Here is a 20,107-nt window from a genome sequence, read left to right as displayed (position 1 = left end):
GTGTTCATGCAAACTCAGTAATGGCCATGGAGTAATACATGTTTTTATTTATATAACACCACTACATGGTTTTTATTTTCATGAATTCCCCCCCCCCCCCCCAATAATTTCCAGACTTTCAAGGTGGCATAATTAGGGATTGTCTGACACCCCCAGGATCCCCTGCATTTAGCCCCTTGTTCCAACTTCCCACAACCATGAACTGGATTAAGCAGGTTGTTATGTTCTGTTATCTTATGTTAATGTGTCATTTCTGGGGCTAAAAAAGAAATTCCCGCAAGTCTCCAATTGTTTTTCCCTAACATGGTTTTATTGTCTAGCAGTTTCTTTCTGTTCTCTGTGAGAGATGAATGTTGTACTTCATCAATCATGCTAAAGCTCTTACATCATGCAAAAGTGTCTGTTCTTCATCCCACATTTTCAATCACCTTTTGTTTTTTGTGTGGAAGGTTATGTGGTGAGGAAATTTTGTTTGTTAGGCTGTCATTTTACTGTCAATAGTCTGGCCATTCTATCATTTAAGGGATTTGCAAATCTGCTATCCATGTGTTTATATCTGCGTCATGTACGGGACACATTTGTCCTGGCTTGATTTCACTTTCTGGTCTTAATCTATTTTTAACTCTGCTCCACTCCAGCTCCGTAAATAGATCCAGATTGCCACTGGAATAAGAGCCAAGTGAAATTTCATGTGAATATTGCATGATTTTTATACAACAATTCTTAGTCTATCTCATAAGACCCAGGTTAAGAACCGTGTCTTTTGAGATGAATATGGAATATTATAGGAGCTAAGAGGTCCATGCTTTTGTGAGTCGACTGCAGACCACTTCTTCCTCAGTAGTTACTATTTAATCACAGCCTTATAATCCAATTCTACCTGCCTGCAGTTTTATCTAAAATAAACAAAAGTCATATTGCTGCTAATATGTGAAATATTCACCCCAGCTTCTTAAACAATCTAGCAGGCATTTCTTGTCTTATGATCACATGGTGGAGATGCTGCACAGAATAATGGGCACTTGTCATTATGGTGACATTGTTTCCTTCTATTGCACAATGTAAAAAAAATGTCCGCCTCTGTGCCAATCTTTTTAAAGAGAGTTGAAAGCTGTAAGAACTAGTTGCTAAGAATTTTTTAGGATAATTGATTCATTTTGGATCATCTGATTATTATTTGAGTATTTTATTGTCATATTTTGATGACGTCACTGTGCTTAGGGTTTTTTGGGACTGCTACTATTTTCCCACTAGCATCACCATATTGTTTGCAACTGCAGCATTTGTTCCTGGTAATTTGGTGTTTCAACATCTCAGCATGATGTCATTATGCTGTCACTTTAAAAGATGGTGACACATTAAGCAAAGCATCCAAACTTTCTTTTTAAACTTAAATTCAACCTAATGACAATCATCTGGTATAGTGGTTCTCAAACTTGGTCCCGAGGACCACTGTGGCTGCAGATTTTTGTTCCAACCAACTTCTGGTTTTTATTTGGATTCCTAATTTAACATTTTCCAGTTTTTGTGTTTTGGGTTCAATGAAGAAATTATAAAACTTCAATTTTATTAAAATGTACTAAGCAGTTATATGGGGTGTAAAAAGGCAAGACACAAGATAAAGGTTCTGGGGCACCTGAAGGCAAGCCCTGTATATATAAAGTATGCAGAAGGTGTAAAATAAATAAAATGGTAAAGCACAATGCAAATCTCAGCTGTTCTGTTCAAGATGGCAGTGTTTCCTCTTATGTGGAGTTCTGGGAGGAAGAGCTGGGTCCATGTGGTTTGACTCTGGAAATGATGTCAGAGAGCGTTGTTAGTGCCCCTCGTGTCTTGGTGGCAAACTACACCCCCCTAATCCTGTAGGTTGCTGTCCATGCACATGTGTGTAACAGGGGATAATGTTTGTTTTTACTGTTTAAACAATATTTTTATACTGATTTTTGCTCTGCTTTTCCATGTGTTCTGGTTATTTATTCTATTAATTTATAAGTGGGTCTGATCCCAAAGTAATTGCATCGTTTCTTCATTCAGTGTCATTTACTCAGGTGTCTGCTTTGCATGTTTTTATTTCATTATTAGGATAAAATTGAAGGGAGCAAACTACATAGGGAAAAGGGCAAAATAACAAGAAAATGACTAAAGAATTAAACATCTAAAGCTATAGCAAAAATCGAAATATTTTTAATTGTCTTAACTGAAAAATCTTATTCTGCACTCAAAAACACAGCAGTATGAAAAAGGAAAAAAAAAAGACCAGGTAATTAAATATGATCAGATATTAACAATTATTATCTCGTATTGTGAATCTGATTGGAACAAAAACCTACAGCCATAGGGGGTCCGAGTTTGGGAACCACTGATCTAATAAAAGCTAATAGTAACTTTGAACATCATACTCGTGTAAGCTCTGATTTCTGTTTTATTGTTTTTCTTATGAGTTTGGTATAGTATAAAGAATGGTTTATTTAGTATGCCAGCCATACCAATGTTTGACTCCTCTCACGATAAACCCTTTTTACCTGGTTGGCATCTATCAATTGCAAAGAAACCCTAAATCTAATCTTTCATTGTTTCGACTCTGACACTGCTTTATTTTACAATGAATAAATGTTCCACATAATATAAAATAGAGGAGCTTTTGTATTTTAGTTGGTTAAATGGCTGTTCAAAATTGAAACACAGTAAGTGTTGTAGTTTGAAAGTGTGCATTTTTGGGACAGTTAATAACATCTGTTTCAAATGTAACATGTGTATTACTTTACTTTACAGTCTGGACTGATATGTGCTCATTTTTGCATTCATTAATAGGTGGTGAGAAGATCTACTGAGTAATGCTAGCATCTTATTGACCACATATTGCTGGTAGTCTGGGTGTGTAATCATCTCTAGTATGCAGCCTGTCTGGCTCTTTACATGTCGCCCCTTTACTACTCTAAGATGACAGAATAAACAACATGCAGATTTGTCCAAAAACAGTTAAGAATTTCCTAAGTGAATTTGTTAAAATATATAGTTTAGAATTACATCAGCAAGTGATGTATTGAGTCTGATGTTCTAGATTGACACTGAGATAGTGGAGTCAGCCCACCCTTGTCAAAATGTGCATCTGCGGGTTATACAGCGAGAGAGTGAAGGAGGCTTTTGCTGCTGTTCCAAACCGCGGGATGCTGATGTTCTTCCATATGCCGCCTTCATATTTGCACTAAACATTTGTAAAATGTAATCAACAATATATACTATCTATCTTTGGGGTTGGGGAACCAGTAAATATTGTGCTCTGTCCTTCATTTTCTTTGATTTGTTAAAAATATCATGTGCAGGCAGAGCAAGTATCATCCTAAACTTAAATTTAAATGCTGAACTAAATTGTGAACAAATCTCATTTTGGGTCCTTTTAGCATTAAAATCTATTAACCAGGTTTATTTTCTAGCATTGGCTCCCCTCACCCCCTATCCCATCCCCATTATATTACCATAATCCTTGTTTTGTTGTGTATGCTTAGATGATATAGCATGTACCATTTATTAATTAAGGTGGTGCAGTGCTAGGAGACCAGGGTTCATGTCCTGGGTTCTGCCTACATGTTCTCCTGGTGTTTTTGTGGGTTTTCTCCATGTGCTTCAGTTTCCTCCCACTGTCCAAAGACATGCAGGATCCATGAATTGGCACAAGTGAGTGTGTTTGGCTTCTGATGGACTGCCGCCCTGCCCAGGGTTTATTCCTGCCTTGTATGCCTTGTGCCCCGTAGGCTCCAGCACTCCCCGTCACCCTGGTCTAGATTTAGTGGTTTAGAAAATGACATGACCTTTACTATCTTGCATTTACAGTCACTGCTTTTTCTTTACATTTTTATTTCCAATACATTTAAAGTTGCTTTTCTTAAATTTCAGAAAGTAATTACTAAAAACCATTTGATTCTTTTAGTGACTTTATAGGATTCTTATTGACCAACTGCAACAAAGCATGGAACCACCCAGTCCCAAACATTGTTCAGCTGTCTACACATTTCCAACTGGGACATCCCCTAGGCCAGGGGTAGGCAACGTCGGTCCTGGTGAGCCGCAGTGGCTACAGGTTTTCATTCCAACCCAATTGCTTAATTAGAAACCAATCATTGACAATCTCAGACCTTATTTAATTTTATGGCTTGTTAGTCTGTGCAATGTAAGGCTCTTATATCGTAGATTTTTTTCCTTTCCAAAGATATCATCCAAATGATTTGAAGCCTAAAACAGATCATTTTCAGTCTGTCACATTTTTCTATTAAGTGTTTTATTAAATCAAACAGTGCATGATGAACACACACAGATGTAATTGGAAAAAAGCTAGCTGGAGAACTGCTGGCTGCTTTGTCTTTTACATCTTATTGCTAATAAGGAGCAATTAAAACACTGAATGCAGCAGTTTAAGATTGAAATAAGCAATTAAGGTTGGAGAACCTTAACAAGCGAGACCACTAAAATGAAGCATCAAATGTCACTTAAGCAATATGTGCTTCATCAGCAATAATTGAGTTCTCGTTAAGGAACTGGGTTGGAACAAAAACCTGCACATACTGCGGCTCACCAGGACCGACGTTGCCTACCCCTGCCCTAGGCAGTTGAACATTTTTTAGGTCTGCTTTTTCCCAGCTATAGTTGGGTCACTTAAGTTCAGTTCTGAAAGTAGTAGGCCCACCAAGGCCAATATAGACTAGCTAATCCATGATTGTATAGAATAGAAATTGACTCGGGGGCAATCTGAACTGTGAGGTGTGGACCTTCTATTTCTGGTCCCTTTCCTTCTGCCCATATTGAAAGACAGTCTGCCATTAGTGAAGAGCCCTCCTTTGTCTCAGCTGTAGTGTCAATGCCATCCTTACATGAGGCCAATTTAGAGTCGGCACCTAACCAGATCTGCACCTCTTGAAGGAACATCCACATACACAATGAGAGAATGTGAATATTCAACACAGATGGAACTTTGCCTCTATAGCTGTACAGCAGCAAACTCCAAGCACATCTTACTCCCAGAGAATGTTTTAGCCTTTACAATCCAAGAATTACATGAGTTAATAGAGAATGTGGTACAAGCCTGTGACTGAATTGATTTGCTCAAAAAATGTTCCCCAAGGGTTGTAGTTTGTTCCAAAAATGTTCTAGATGATGAGGGGTTTTAGCTTGGGGAAAGAGTTTTCATGACTGAGAGCTCATTGGAAATTTATTTTTGGTGGCCTTCTATTACTAAGGATGTTAGAAGTTATGTGGCTGCTTCTAAAGTTTATAATAGGAATTGGGCCACCAAATATTTTTAACAATTGGGGGGGGGGGGGGGGGGACCAGACATGTGACTGCGTGTTAACTAATTAGACTAGTTAGAATGTTAGTTGCATGCTTATTTTCTTTCAAAACTGAAATATGCAAAATAAAAGAGAATGGAAAATAGAAAGGAAATTGTATGTGAATCTGCAGTAGCTTCAGTAGATGGCGCCAAATCCCCAGTGTTTCGCAATTTGAAGTCCTTTTAGGTAAATTCAGGTGTTACAGCAGAAATTAAAACACTGCTGGTAGTGAATTCTTCTAAGGGTGTTTGGATAGATTTAGGAGCTTTCCACTCATATGTACAACTGTACAAGCTCTATAAAAATCCCATTACCATCTTTTACATCCATGTTTTTATGAGGGGTTCTGTGCAATAGGCGACACAGAAGAACTGGGCCAGTGAGAGTATTGTATAAAAAGACGTCCAGGAACTCATTCCTAAAAAAATTCCTAACCATTCTAATTTATTTTACAATTTTTAGTGGGTGGTGTGGTCTGGTTAATTCCCTAGGTGTGGATCTCTGTGTATCTCTTCAGTGAGCTAATTAAAAGTTTTTATATTCCTCACTTTAATTCATCCAGTCATTTTAGTACCCACTTAGTCCAAAAGGAGTCCATAGTATAATATGTTCAAGCAATTCAAAAGACAATTGATGTTGGTATAACCAAATTTTATAAATATGTTTAGGAATGTTCTATTGTAAAATATATTGAATGTAATGATTTGTATAGGCATAATTACAGGATATAGAGTGGCAAAGTGGGTAGGAATGCAAATGTACAGCTCCATAAACCTGCGTAGGATTCCCTTTAATGGAGTATTTTAGGTGCTCTAGTTTTATCTGTATATCTGATTTAACTGGTAACATTAAGCTGGCCTACAATTGGAAAAGATCTTCCAAATAGCTGTGCATGGAAATAGCAGGCTTAGGTAAAGGATGGGCATGCAGTAATCCATATCATATGAAACACAAGTCCTCATTCAACGTCCATTCAGCCTTCCATCCATCAGCCAAACAGCTAATCAAGTTAATGGGTAGAAGATGTAGGAACCGGCCCAGGATGGATAGATAGGGAGTAGTTGTTTCAAGGGGAAAGCACAAGGATTATTACAACATAGAAAACAAAAGCAACAGCCCCTCAACGACACACAAGCATTGTGGAAAATAAAAACATCTTGACTTGCCTAAAGATAAGAGAGCCATCTCACTGCAGAATTGTAAAGTTGTATTGCTATAAATATGATGGAGCCCCAGCAGCATTTCATGACACACACCTCTGCTGAAAGTACTCAGTGTTAGTGTGTCGGAGATGGGGTATACAGCATTTTTTCATAATGACACTTAACTTTAGGGGAGAGGATGAAGACAAAACTATCTCCAATGGCCCAACAGTGTGTCCAGTAACTGAGCATGCTCTCTTATTCAGTTTGTTGATTCAGTGAGCCTCTCATGAAGTGATATTACCGGCCCAGCACAGTGTGGGCATTGACCGTTAGGGCCGACTATGCTTCTGATGTCTGTGTATGTTTCTGTTTTGCAATATAAAACAGGGGCCCCAGTGCACTACATTGCCTGGGGGCCTGTGATGATGATGATGATATGATGGCCCTGAGCACACCACAGTGTGGAAAATTGTATTGGCCAATTGTAGAGTTCTAGAGCATTTAAAGGATGTCTCTACTCACATGGAGCAAAAGGAGTCTGCTCTGCCTTTTCTTGTATAGCTCCTCTGTGTTATGAAACCAGTCCAATCTGTCATTGATGTGGACCCTCAAGTACTTGTAGCAGCATAGGAACTCCAGGTCCGGTCCACTCCAGTCCCTCATACATGGCACCATTCATTAAGACCTTTGGAAAGCATCCACCTGGTGTGGATATGGAGTTAAATTTAGCTTCTGCTAAATGCTTTTGCCTAACTACTGTACAGATTATTAATGTCTTCAGAAGATTTCTAAACTTTTGAATTTATTTATTTAAAAGGAGTCTGTCAAATAATGAGAATATATGTATTTGTCCTGACACTTGATCTTGGTGATCATTTGTCACGTGCCACTCAAAGATGAATCTCTTTATAATCCTCAAAAGGCGATAATAAAGTTAACCCACAGAAGTGTAAGGCTGAATAAATCTTTTCTTCTAGCACAGATGAATGTTTTTTTTTTTCCCCTTTCCTTTCCTGGAAGGGCCGGTTGCTGTGCAACATTGAACTTGGGACCCAGGGGACTGTTACATATGGGAGCCATGGTGTAAAATACAGCTTGGTGGGAAAAAAAAGGTAAATACTCTTGAGTGAAAAAGTACCGGTGCATACCACGGTGATCTTGCTCTGAATTGGTATAATATGTGCAGGGCTAGTTAAAGATGATTTATTCCTTCAATGGGATTCACAGGATGGTTTAAATTTAACAGATTTCCCAGAGCAACCGGAAGCAGCTACTAGGCACCACAGCACGGAATTCTCATTCATGTGTCAGTTCTTGTTAACCCATTCCTGCAAAGACTGTCTTAATAACAATCATTTTGTTATTTATTTCTAGTCAAATAGTTTAAGAACAGTTCATTTTCTGTTGAACCTGCTCTGACATTTTTAAAGAAAGGTCACTAGTTTCTGGAGTCACTAGAACGAGTCTGATCTTGCAGAGTGCTGCAGCTCTTTTGTGGAATAGCAGTTTGAACCCAGGATGCAATATCTCCAGGAAATGCTAACTTCCACTTGGTTATAAGGATAATACTTTACTTGATATTAAATGATGATATTACATGATAATGCATGATCCCGAGAAGTGGAATTTTGAATGGTGGTAGTGGGCTGTTGAAACAGAATAGAGGAGGGTTCTTTCTATCCAACCATCTTTTATTTAGCCTGCTGAATCTGATTGAGGTTCACAGGGAAGAAGAACCAACCTGGATGAAGGGCTAGCAGAGCCACTGAAATTTGAGAATGAATAAAGGGAGAATCAAAAGGGAAAGTAGGGGTAACACAAAAACAGAGAAAGACAATGTCCTTTCATTCTATTTCTGAATCCACTTTTGTCATTACAGGGTAATCATATGCCACAGCCTATCCTGGGAAGTGCCAGGCACTTGCACTCACTTCTGCTGGTCAAATTATTATTATTATTAATATTATTATTATGAATAGGTATAATAAAATATTATCAGAACTCACTTGCTTGAGGTCAGGTATGGGGGGAGGGGGGGCAAAGCCACCCCAGATGTATTGTGGGCAGAGCAAGAATCAACCATCATATTGAAGGAAGGGATGATCAAAGGGAAAGGGGTAGATATAAGCTGAAACAGAAAAAGAGACCTGCATTATCCATCCATCCATCCATTCCATTGTTGTACCTGGTTTCTGCTTTTAAGAGTTATCAGGGACTGGAGTTTATCAGTGGGTACAAGAATGAAGCCACCAAGCCTGGATGAAATGACAGCAGACTGCAATGCACACACTCTCATACACACTGGATTTATTATTATTATTATTGTAATTATTATTACTACCAGTGAAACCTGTGGAGCTAGGGTTCTAAAATGCTACATAATGTAATCAACAGTTAACTAGCAGCCTGTTGTTTACAAATGTGAGAACTTACATTTGAGTTAATCAATTCTGAACACATATGTATCGTGTCCTGGAGAATTATCAATAGCTGGGCTTGCAAGGACAGTGTTTTAATTGCAATAAACTTTTCTGTCCACCAGGCTGCTGCTTCCTACAGTTCTATTTTTTTTTTGAATTTCCAGAACACATCAGACCATAAGCCAAGATCAAGGTCCTAATTCCAATAGTTTGTGATTAATCATGTGACAGACAGCATTTTAGATATATAAGGATCTGCGCTGGTATCCCGAAGGTTGCTGGTTCGAATCCCCGTCACTGCCAAAAAGAGATCCTGCTCTGCTGGGCCCTTGAGCAAGGCCCTTAACCTTCAATTGCTCCAGGGGCGCTGTACAATGGCTGACCCTGCACTCTGACCCTAAGGGGTATGCGAAAACTAACAAATCCCTAATACAAGAAATTGTATACGGCGAAATAAAGAACAAATATATATATATATATATATATACTGTAGATATATATATACTGTAGATATATTCACTTAACAGACACCAAATCAATGTTCCCCAAAATGATTCATACACAATATATTTGACTTAACAGGCAGTGAAAAACAAAATTTATAGTAGAGCTTGATGCTCAACCTAACACTAACTTAGGCTAAACAATTCAATCTGCATGTGCTTGGAATGGGAACTTCTAGCAGCCAAAACTTTTTTTATTGTACTTTAAGGTGGAAATTGAGCAGCCGGGTGGCAGAGTAGTCTGAGCAGCTGCCTCACATATCTAGCATCCCAGGTGTGAACCTTGTTCAAAACGACGTCTCTGTAGACTCTGCACCATCTCCTTATGTCCTTGTGGGGTTTCCCCTGGTTGCTCTCTTTATTTCCCTCCCAAATCCTAAAATATACAGGTTTGGATAACTGATGATTATAAATTGACACTGTTTGAATGTATAGATTATTGGGGCTCTATAATTGACTGTCACCCCTCCAGAGTTGTTCCCTTCTTTGCACCCAGTGCTGACTGTACAGGCTCTGGCTTCCCCTGATTCTGAATTGGATTAAACTCGTTTGATAATATAGAATATGCAACTAAGAGCAATAACTTAAACTGGTACTCCCAGAGAAAACATATGGGATGAAGTAAATGTGCACATGCCACATAAAAACAGTATTTGGGTTAAGATTTGAACCCAATACTCACCTTTGTGTTACCACACTAACCAACAAACTTGCCCCATATGTTGTCTGTTTTTCACTAGCACTGTAAAATGTTTCCAGTAACTTTTCGACGTTTTACAGGATAAGCAAAATTGAACACTTTATTGACTTTGTTGGGTTAATTGATAACATTAATCTGAAATTATGGCAGTGTGTTTCATTCAGGTTCTCTGCCAGCTAAAGTGGCAGCAGATTTACAAACTGCAGAAGTCACAGATTGGGTTGACTGTCTGTCTGTCTGTCTGTCTGTCTGTCTGTCCGTCCGTCCGTCCGTCCGTCAATCTATCGATCTATTGCTAGGAGCGATTCTGGGATGGTGAGCATATTGATAAAAGTGACTTATACCTGAGTAGGGTCATGGGCACACGACCCTAAGAGCAGGGATTTGGGTTGATTACCAGGCTGCCACACATAACCTTTTTACCACTTAAAGAAGTACAGCTTTATTTTTGTTTTTAACTAAATTAATATGTGTGCATTTTACATTCCTTTCCTTCAGATAATAAATAATCAAACCAAGTTTATAAGCCTCACCTCAGAGTGGCACATTAATTTAGAAATGTAAATATCAGCTCAAACAGTTCGTCTGATGTTAAGAGGTGTACCCACAGATTCCTTTTTAAAAGCCCGCTTTATTCCTTTGCGTGAGGGCTCATTTATGAAGAGGTGCCTGCCAGTGAATGATTCATTTGTGCTCACAATATGCAGTATGAGCTGAAACGTTTACAGCACCTTTGACCTGTTGGTCACGGTGTGGTTAGGACTGTCGCTTGACCACTCCAATAATCTGATTTCACTTCTTAGCATTCCCTCTATCTATCTGAGATTTAAATGTTCTCCCAGTGCAGGTGTGGGGTTCAAGAACTTTGATTTCATCCCAAAATGTGTATGTTGGGTTCAGTGGTGAATATATGGTGCTTTTAATGAGGGCATTAGCCTTAGGGTGACCTGTAATGGACTGGTGTCCTGTGCAGCCATGGTATCCTCCTTCTCTACAGAATCCTTTAATGAAACAAGTGGAATAATTGAATAGATGAGTATCTAACTTGTATAAAGTCCCAATATGTATTCTATACCTGCTTAATTTACAGTATATAGAAAATGGTAAACTACATTAAATTATTAATCCATTGGCTGACTGCGGCATGGTGGTGCAGTGGGTAGCACTGCTGCTTTACAGTAAGGAGACCTGGGTTCGCTTCCCAGGTCCTCCCTGCATGGAGTTTGCATGTGGGTTTCCTCCGGGTGCTCTGCTTCCTCCCACAGTCCAAAGACATGCAGGTTAGGTGCATTGGCGATTCTAAATTGTCCTTGGTGTGTGTGTGTGTGTGTGTGTCCTGAGGTGGGCTGGTGCCCTGCCTGGGATTTGTTCCTGCCTTGCACCATGTGTTGGCTGGGATTGGCTCCAGAAGACCTCCGTGACCTCCTGTGTTAGGATATAGCAGGTTGGATAATGGATGGATGGATGGCTGACTGCAATATTGGTGTTGAATCAGTACTTCTTAAAACAATATCCACATAGCACTTGCACAAATTCATGAAGCAGTCCTTAAACACTGTCCATATAATTAAAAAAATATCTGTCACTTTTCAAACCCACTTTACCTGTTGCAGGGTTAATGGGACTAAAACCTAAGCCAGCATCAGGGATAAGGTAGGAGCCAGTTCTGAATGAGGTTTCATAGGACTAATTCACGCAAACTGGGTCATTTTGGTGTCCCCATTTGTTTGACAATAATTGGAGCACCTACAGCATATTAAAAAAAGCCCACACGCCCACATATGCAGGTATAGGGAGAACATACAGATGCCACACAGACAGCAACTGGGCTGCAATTCAAACTACTGTCTGAAAAGCCACACAATTTTATTAATTTACTAGTCATTTAAAAATAGAACTGAGATCCCAGGAGTTGGTTAGTGCAAATCAAGAAGAAGGAAAACTGCTTCATCCCTCTTGTTAAAAGGTAGTAGAGACGTGGGAGGACTGCAGCCTGAGACAACACAAGGAATGTGAACTAAAGAGTGGGCACAGCAAATATAAATTTGTCTTTGCCAAGAGAAATACAAGAAAGTTTGGGAGTAATGAGAAAGACAGCAACTGAGAGATCATGGTTTTTTGATGTGTATTTTCAGGTGCTCCATTTGACGGCTTTATAATGTGGTAACAGGGTGCTGAAAATTATTCCACCAGGACAGTCTTTCAAGCGTGGGAGGCAAAACCTTGTTTTTTGTTCACAGCACAAAATAATCAAACCACATTTCAGATGTATTTTTTAAACAGTACGTAATACCTGGCATTATGATGTGGCAATGGTTAACACTGCTTTCCTGGCCCAGGTGCTGTTTGTGTGAAGTTTATATCCATCCATCCATTTTCCAACCCACTGAATCTGAACACAGGGTCACGGGGGTCTGCTGGAGCCAATCCCAGCCAACACAGGGCAGGAGCCAATCCCGGGCAGGGTGCCAACCCACCGCAGGACACACAAAAACACACCCCCACACCAAGCACACACTAGGGCCAATTTAGAATTGCCAATCCACCTAACCAGCATGTCTTTGGACTATGGGAGGAAACTGGAGCACCCGGAGGAAACCCACGCAGACATGGGGAGAACATGCAAACTCCACGCAAGGAGGACCCGGGAAGCGAACCCAGGTCCCCAGGACTCCCAACTGTGATGCAGCAGCGCTACCCACTGCGCCACCGTGCCACCTGAAGTTTACAGTATATGTTCTCCTAAAATCATGCTGGTACTTCGGTTTCTAAAAGACATTTATGTTTAGTCAATTCTTCTTTTTAAAGTGATCCTGGAGAAGTGAACATAAGTTTGGAAGTGAATATGTGCTTACTGTGAACTGGCATCCCATCCAGAGTTGTATTAAGCCTTATGTCTGATGGAGCCATGTTAGACTTCTGCACCTTACAACCTTGTGCTTAAATATGGAGGCTGAATGGAAATATAATAGTCTCTGACATCAGGCTGTAGAAAGAAGCACACAGATTATTTGCACTTTGGTATCAAGCAGCAATTTAGAATATTCAGTTTGGCCTTCATCTAGACGCTGAGTTAAGGGCTTCGTAGGTCAAGACCTCCTGACAGTATTTACCAAGGCTTCAATGTTCAGAATGAGAATGACAGAGACACCTGATGGGGCCTGACTGAGAGGAAGAGCAGACCTGATGCGATTATGTGCTCTGCTAGTCATGGACTGAGCATAACAAATGCTACCTTTGAACGCAAGGTTGCACATAAGTGCACCAGAGCACCTTTGGCCAAAGGTTAATGATCGACTTTGAAGTGGTGTCATTTGTGCGCAGGCCATGTGCTTTGGATGTTCTGATAAAGAGAAACTCTGAACTTTCAACAGATTACCATTTTATAGCAAGTTTGCCTAAATGACCAGAGTGTCATATTGATAGACCTGTGGGATCCCACAAATAATGAAGGTGTCCAGTTCAGAAGTTTCTCCCACATCTTGGAGATCTTAGAGTGGGCCTGAAACACAAAATATGAAAATAACACTTGTCCAAAACCTCATGATTACAAGACAATGTGGCCAAAAGGTGGTTGATGCATGTCAGTGGAGTCACCCTGAGGCCATTTGGTAGACACAAGCAAGAAGAGAGGCAAAAAGAGGTCAATTTCTGTGGCCAAAATGACTACATTGGTTGACAAGTTGGTTGAATGCAAAATTTATTTTGTTGGCAGAGAACCATTCAGAAATGAAATAAGCACTTCATTTTTGGGGCAAGATTTAATATTCTTTTATTGTCACTATACAATGCAATGAAATTTCATTTGGAGCAAGCCTATAGATGCCTTAGATAAATGTATATAAGAGTAGGTGATAAACTAAATAAGCATTAAACTATGAGAAGCACCAATACTATTAACAGTTCCAAATATACAGTACATAGAGCAAAAGTAAAGGTAAACATGTAAATAGATAAATAATAAATGAAGTCCCAGTGAAGATTACAGTCAATGTAATGGTCATGAGTTCCACTTGGGTCATGTATAAGTGTGTGACTGTGTGTGGTGGATGCAGAAGTTCAGTTCAGTCAGTGGTGGTTTCTGTTCTAGGAAGGGGCAGTGATCACTGTGCATTTAATAGACTTTGAGATGAAAGCTCTTCTTCAGTCTGGTAGTGCGGGCATGTAGAGCTCTAAACCACCTGCAAGAGGGCAGAGGAATAAAAATGCTATGGTGGGTTGGATCTTTCTTAGAGAAGACATACGTCAACCATGTGGGGAGCAGTACCTTTTAGGTTCTCTGAGGTGGTTGGCAACTTTTTCAGGAAGGAGAACGATAAGGACCGTTCCATTTTCCAAAGCATCACACTCTTCAGCATGGGAAACTTAGGCTTGTGTACTAAAAAGAAAATGGTGCTCAACAGTTACTGTAGAGAAGCACAGTGGATTCTAGTTTTGCCATCACTAGATGCTACTAATTCAATCTGTTCATGTTTTGTAGGATGGATGGAAGCTTATGGCTGCCTACCAGATATATCTTATAGTGCTGCTGTTTCACAAAAAGAGCATTGTGCCCATTTTGTTTGGCAATATGTCAGATCCTTTAAACATTGGACTCTTTTCTTTTTTCTTCTTTGGTCCCTAGCTGGCGTTTGGTCTGGACCTGGTCCTAAGCCCGTACACTGCTGTGGGTGCCAATGGTTGTCGGATTTCATTTTGCAGGCGTTTCCATGCAAGGCGATCCATGGCGGCTGTTCTAGCCTCATCGAGGCTGAGTCAACGGTTTCTGATATCGTCTTCGACCTGCTTGAGCCATGTTTTCTTTGGTGCCGTTCTTTGGATTCTCCACTGGGTGGGTCGATCGCACCAGAGGAGTTTGTGTGGTAACCGGTTGCCTTCCATTCTGCAGACGTGACCAAACCACTGTAGTCGTCGTTGTTGAATTTGCTCCTCGATTGTTGGCTGTTGATCACCCTGGCGACGGATTTCCTCATTTCGTATTCAGTCTCAGAGTGAAATTCGTAGGATTTGTCGCAGGCATCGCATTTGGAAGACCTCGAGTTTGTTGAGGTCTTGCTTGAGCAGTGTCCACATCTCGGATCCATAGAGGAGAATTGGCAAAATCAGAGTTTTGAAGAGTCGAATTTTGGTCTTGTTGGAGATGTTGGTTTGCTTCCACGGGCTCCACTTTAGGGAAGCAAATGCCACGCTTGCTTGACCAATTCGACTGTGGACCTCTACTGTGGACACCACTTTCTTCTCCTGGACCAGCGACCCAAGGTATTTGAATTTTTGGACCTGCTCGATCTGCACACCATCGAGTTGCACATTTGTCTGCGATCAGTCTGTTGTCAGCACTTTCGTCTTGTCTATGTTTATTTTCAATCCATATGGCTGGGCGATGTTGGCAATGTTGCAGAGGACGTCCGTGGCCTCTGCGTCGTCACCGGCCAGGATGCCACTATCGTCTGCGAACATGAGATCAGTCAGGAAGCCATCCTCACCATACTGGATTCCTTGTCTGCCTTCGAAGACCTTTCTCATGATGGCGTCGACTACGATGTTAAAAAGCAGTGGAGAAACAACATCTCCCTGGCGGACTCCAGTTCGGATGGTAAACTCATCGGATAATTCATTACAGATGCGTACTTGGCTGGAGGACCCAGCGTAGCTTTCCTGGAGGAGTTTGCTGACTTTCTGAGGCACAAGTTCGGTCTCCAGTGCTTTCCACAGTGCTGGCCAGTGGACACAGTCAAAGGCAGATCGAAAGTCAATGAAGACAATGACTGCTCTTTTCCCGCATCGGATTCTTTCCTCCATCAGTTGACGGAGGGTGAAGATCTGGTCACTGCAGCCGCGGTTTGCCCTGAATCCGGCTTGCTCCTCCCGACTGGTCTGTTCGCGGTGCCGCTGCAGCCTTAATTGTATGATCTTCATGAAGACCTTTCCGACAATGGAGAGCAAGCTGATGCCTCGATAGTTCTTGCAGTCTCGATTGTCGCCTTTTTTGTGAATTGGCACGATGGTGGCCTTCTTCCATGATTGTGGTATTAATTCAGTACGCCAGATGGTTCGGATGAGCAGGAGCAATCGGTGGAGTAATGGGTCCCCACCAGCCTTGATCGCTTCGGCCGTGACTTGGTCCTGTCCTGGTGCCCTGCCATTTTTCAGTGTTTGAACAGCAGTCCGGACCTCTTCCATAGTTGGCTCAGCATCAGACATTTGGACCTCTGGCGGGTCGATGCTTGGTGGTTCCAAAGGTGCGCCTTGTGGTGGGGTGTGATTGTGGAGCTCCTCAAAGAATTGTTTCCATCGTTGAAGGTGCTCTGTTGGTGATCGAACGAAGGTTCCATCGGCATTTGGATGTTATCATTTGTTGACTTGGCCTACACTCAGTCGTCGAAGAGTTCGGTAGAGCATGTGGTACTCGTGTTTGGAGGCTGCCTGTTCCAGGTCGGCCGCCACTTGGTTCCAGTAGGCCTCTCGCTCTTTTTTCATCTGGCGACGGATATCTCTGTTGAGCTGCCGATATCGTTCAAAATTGGACAGTTTGACTAGCTTTCGTTCGTTTACCATATCCAAGCATTCATCAGATATCCATGGCTGTGTTCGATGGCGAGTTTGTGGACACATTTCCTTGGCGCAGTCCATAATGGTGTTCGAAATTTGTCGTTCTTCGACGTTGACATCCTCTGATTGTGCCAATGCTGCAAAGCGATTGAATAGCTGGAGTTGGAATTTGGCCTTTCGGACAGGGTCTAGGAGACTTTTCCACTCCAGCTTAATTGGAGGACGTGATTTGCATTTGGCCCGTTGCAGTCGAAGTTTGAGCTTGGCCCATACAAGGTAATGGTCCGATCCACAGTCTGGACCACGCATCGCCCGGACGTCCTTGAGCGACGATTGAAACCGGGAGTTGACCAAAATGTAGTCCAAAACTGCAGAATCCTTGCCAGCTGGGTTTCGCCATGTGAGTTGGTGTTTCAGAGGATGCTGGAAGTGGCTGTTTCCCACAAGGAGGTCGTTGGCACTGGCCTCAAAAGAGAGGCAGGTGTCGGATTTATGGTTACCAGTCACACGGCCAGGAGTGTGATCGCATTCCAACCAATATCCGACCACCTAGCAGTCCTCACCATTAAAGGCACTATCAAAACCCACATTATCTCCGTCTACGCTCCAACAGAGAACTGTCAGGATCCAGTCAAAGATGATTTCTACAATCAACTACAACAAACACTGGATTCCCTCCCACAGACTGATGTGATCCTCCTGGCTAGTGATTTTAATGCGCACATCGGCACAGATCGAACGGGATGGGAAAACTCGATGGGTCAATTTGGACATGGACATATTAATGACAATGGATTGCGTCTTCTATCCATCGCCAGTGCCAACGACCTCCTTGTGGGAAAAACATTGGACTACTGTTTAGAATGCATCTTCGTTCCTTTTCTGTAGGCAACTTTCAAAGATTAGATATAGAATAGAGGTGCAGAAAAGTCTTAGGGAACATCTACTTTTGAAACCTAGAGATTCAAGTCCTGTGATGATGTTAATCTTCTACTCTTTTTTGACTGTGACGTCAGAACTCAGAATAAATAAATACACACACACACATATATTTAAATATAAGTAATATAATTATCTTAGGTCTGAATCTCAGTCTGATTATTTATGTGGTTACCTAATAGGTAACACTTATGGTTGGTTGGCCAGTCAGCAAACATCTGCCACGTCCTCTCAGTTGCGAGAAACAGATTATAGATATATGATACAGTATCTGCCAAATAATACAAAGATGATGTCTTTGTATTATTTGGCAGATACTGTATAACATATACACACATACACACCCTGTAGTTTGAACACACACCAAAATGACTAAAGAGGAAGAAAATTAAAAAGAAAACTGACTTGGCAGTCCCAGTCACAGTGAGGCATTATGCAGTCTTATTGGCGTTGATAAAAACAGCCCCAGTAGTGTTTCTTGACACACTTCTGCAGAATATTTAATTGGCTGAAAGTACTGACCATTAAAGTGTCAGAGGGACGGTGTGCAGCATTGTTCATAATGGCATTTAGCTTTGCTTTAATTCTCTGCTATCTTTGCTGCTATCTTCAGGGGGTACAAAGTGCATCCTATAACTGAGCTGCTCTTTATGTTAGCTTGTTGATTCGATGGGCCTCTCTTGAAGTGAGGTTACCAGCCCAGCGCACCACAGTGTAGAAAATTGCACTGGCTGTCACAGATGTAGAAGATGTGAAGGATGTCACTTCTCATGTTAAAGGAACTCAGTCTCCTAAGGAAAAAGAACCTGCTCTTCCCTTTCTTATATATTTCATCTGTGTTACGTGACGAGTCCAACCTGTCATTGAAGTGGACCCCCCAATGATTAGCAAGTGACGACAACCCCACCTGAATTCATTTCAGTGTCCTGGTGTCTTTTTCACATGGTGAAGATCATAGGACTGACCAACAAATTTGGTGCAGGGGTGAACATTCTGAGGGTGTTTCATTGGATGATAATAATGAGATGGACATATCCTCACCTGTTGTCATGACATGTTAAAATAATAGTGAACAAACAAATAGGACCATAGGTCTAAGAAGCTAGAAACTGGCTCCTATTTAGGGATGCTAGATTAACTTTTCACAACAAACTAAACACCCCAATAATCTGGCAGTTCCTAAAAGTGTAGCAGCCATTTCTCCAAATAAAGAATAGCCAATTGATAGTCTGCTGAACCAGGCACATCCAACTGGGTGGAAATCCAGTAGTAAATTCTGCACACACAATTTGTAATTTATTATTTGTTTCAGTAGATTTGAGAATTGGAAACTGGAAACTGTTTTTTTTTACTACTAGAGAAGTCTGGTCCGTGACAGGTGACAAATGGAATGCTTGCTAAGATATGCATACAGCATGAAAAATGTGATATAAAGATCATAGGCCATACGAATTACCTTTACAGCAGATTTTTTTTTCTGAAGCCATTTTGTTCAATTAAGACAGGGAACACTAAAACCCCATGTAGGTCCATACTGGGTCAGTTTAGAGTCACCAATTAGCCCAATCTTAAGATCTGAAGTTGTGGGAAAGACAACTGGAGAATACAAACAAAAACCCAACAGAGGTGAGCATCAGTACAGACCACTTTGCAACTTCACTATGGACTTCTGTTTCTAATATAAAATCATTATATAGTAAGTTCAAATATTGTGATAGAATAATGGAAAAAAATGCTAAAACTGTGAGGTACTGATTTTTTGATACAGCATGAAAAAGAAATCATTATTATGTACATAATTAAACAAATTGTCATAGGCAGAAAAAAGGACTGTTGTTTCATGTCTTATTACAGAAAACAGACCATCCTTTCAGTGCTATTAAATTGGTCAATTTGTGTTACAAAATAAATAAACAGAATTCTGTGGTAATGGTTTCCTATCTGAAACTGTTCACTGATGGACTGTCTGTCTTTCTGCCTTCTTTTCAACTTGTTTAGCTTTGGCAGATTTTCAGGTATGTGCAGTAAACCCCCTACCATTGACCTCTAAACGTAAGGCAAATAAACAGCTGCTGTCATGACAGTTTCCGTCACCAACATCTATGACACCTACTTTGTTAGCGACCACCTGCCATACAAAACGATTTTAAAAGGCAGAGGTGGTCTCTTTGAGATGACTTACCTGAATAAAACACACTTTTCAGCTTGTTTAAGACACTCCTCTTCCACTGCTGATGCTAAATGTGCCATGTGTTTAAACTGCACACAGCTGGGCAAACGTCAAGAAGGCAGGGGGTATGTATGGTCGCCGCCGGAGGCAGCTTGACAGGTACATCTGTACTTGCTTCCTGTTCCCACCCACATCTCAGCCACACAAAACCCTTCCTGTCCACTGCCAGGACCACACACGTCAACACGTACCACCAAGGCCAACCCAGGGCTACCACACACACACACACACAAGTGTGGCCAAAAATGGTCAGAATGCAGTAAACATTTACTCTAATGGGAGATTAAAACTATTTTA

The 20,107-nt window shown here is 41.0% G+C and overlaps 1 long non-coding RNA gene across 1 annotated transcript; it reads right to left on the bottom strand.

The window, feature by feature from the left end:
- Positions 1-14,126: 14,126 nt before the first annotated feature.
- On the bottom strand, positions 14,127-19,865 carry LOC127529464 (uncharacterized). Its single transcript, XR_007936133.1, has 3 exons — positions 19,763-19,865; positions 19,037-19,176; positions 14,127-14,470 (listed from the first exon to the last, which is right to left on the bottom strand). It is a non-coding gene; the product is annotated as an uncharacterized LOC127529464 (long non-coding RNA).
- Positions 19,866-20,107: the final 242 nt, after the last annotated feature.

Source organism: Erpetoichthys calabaricus, chromosome 10, assembly GCF_900747795.2.
Source record: "Erpetoichthys calabaricus chromosome 10, fErpCal1.3, whole genome shotgun sequence".
NCBI classification, from domain to species: domain Eukaryota; kingdom Metazoa; phylum Chordata; class Cladistia; order Polypteriformes; family Polypteridae; genus Erpetoichthys; species Erpetoichthys calabaricus.
The sequence above is the reverse complement of the archived record's forward strand: the minus strand, read 5'-3'. Positions and strand labels throughout refer to the sequence as shown.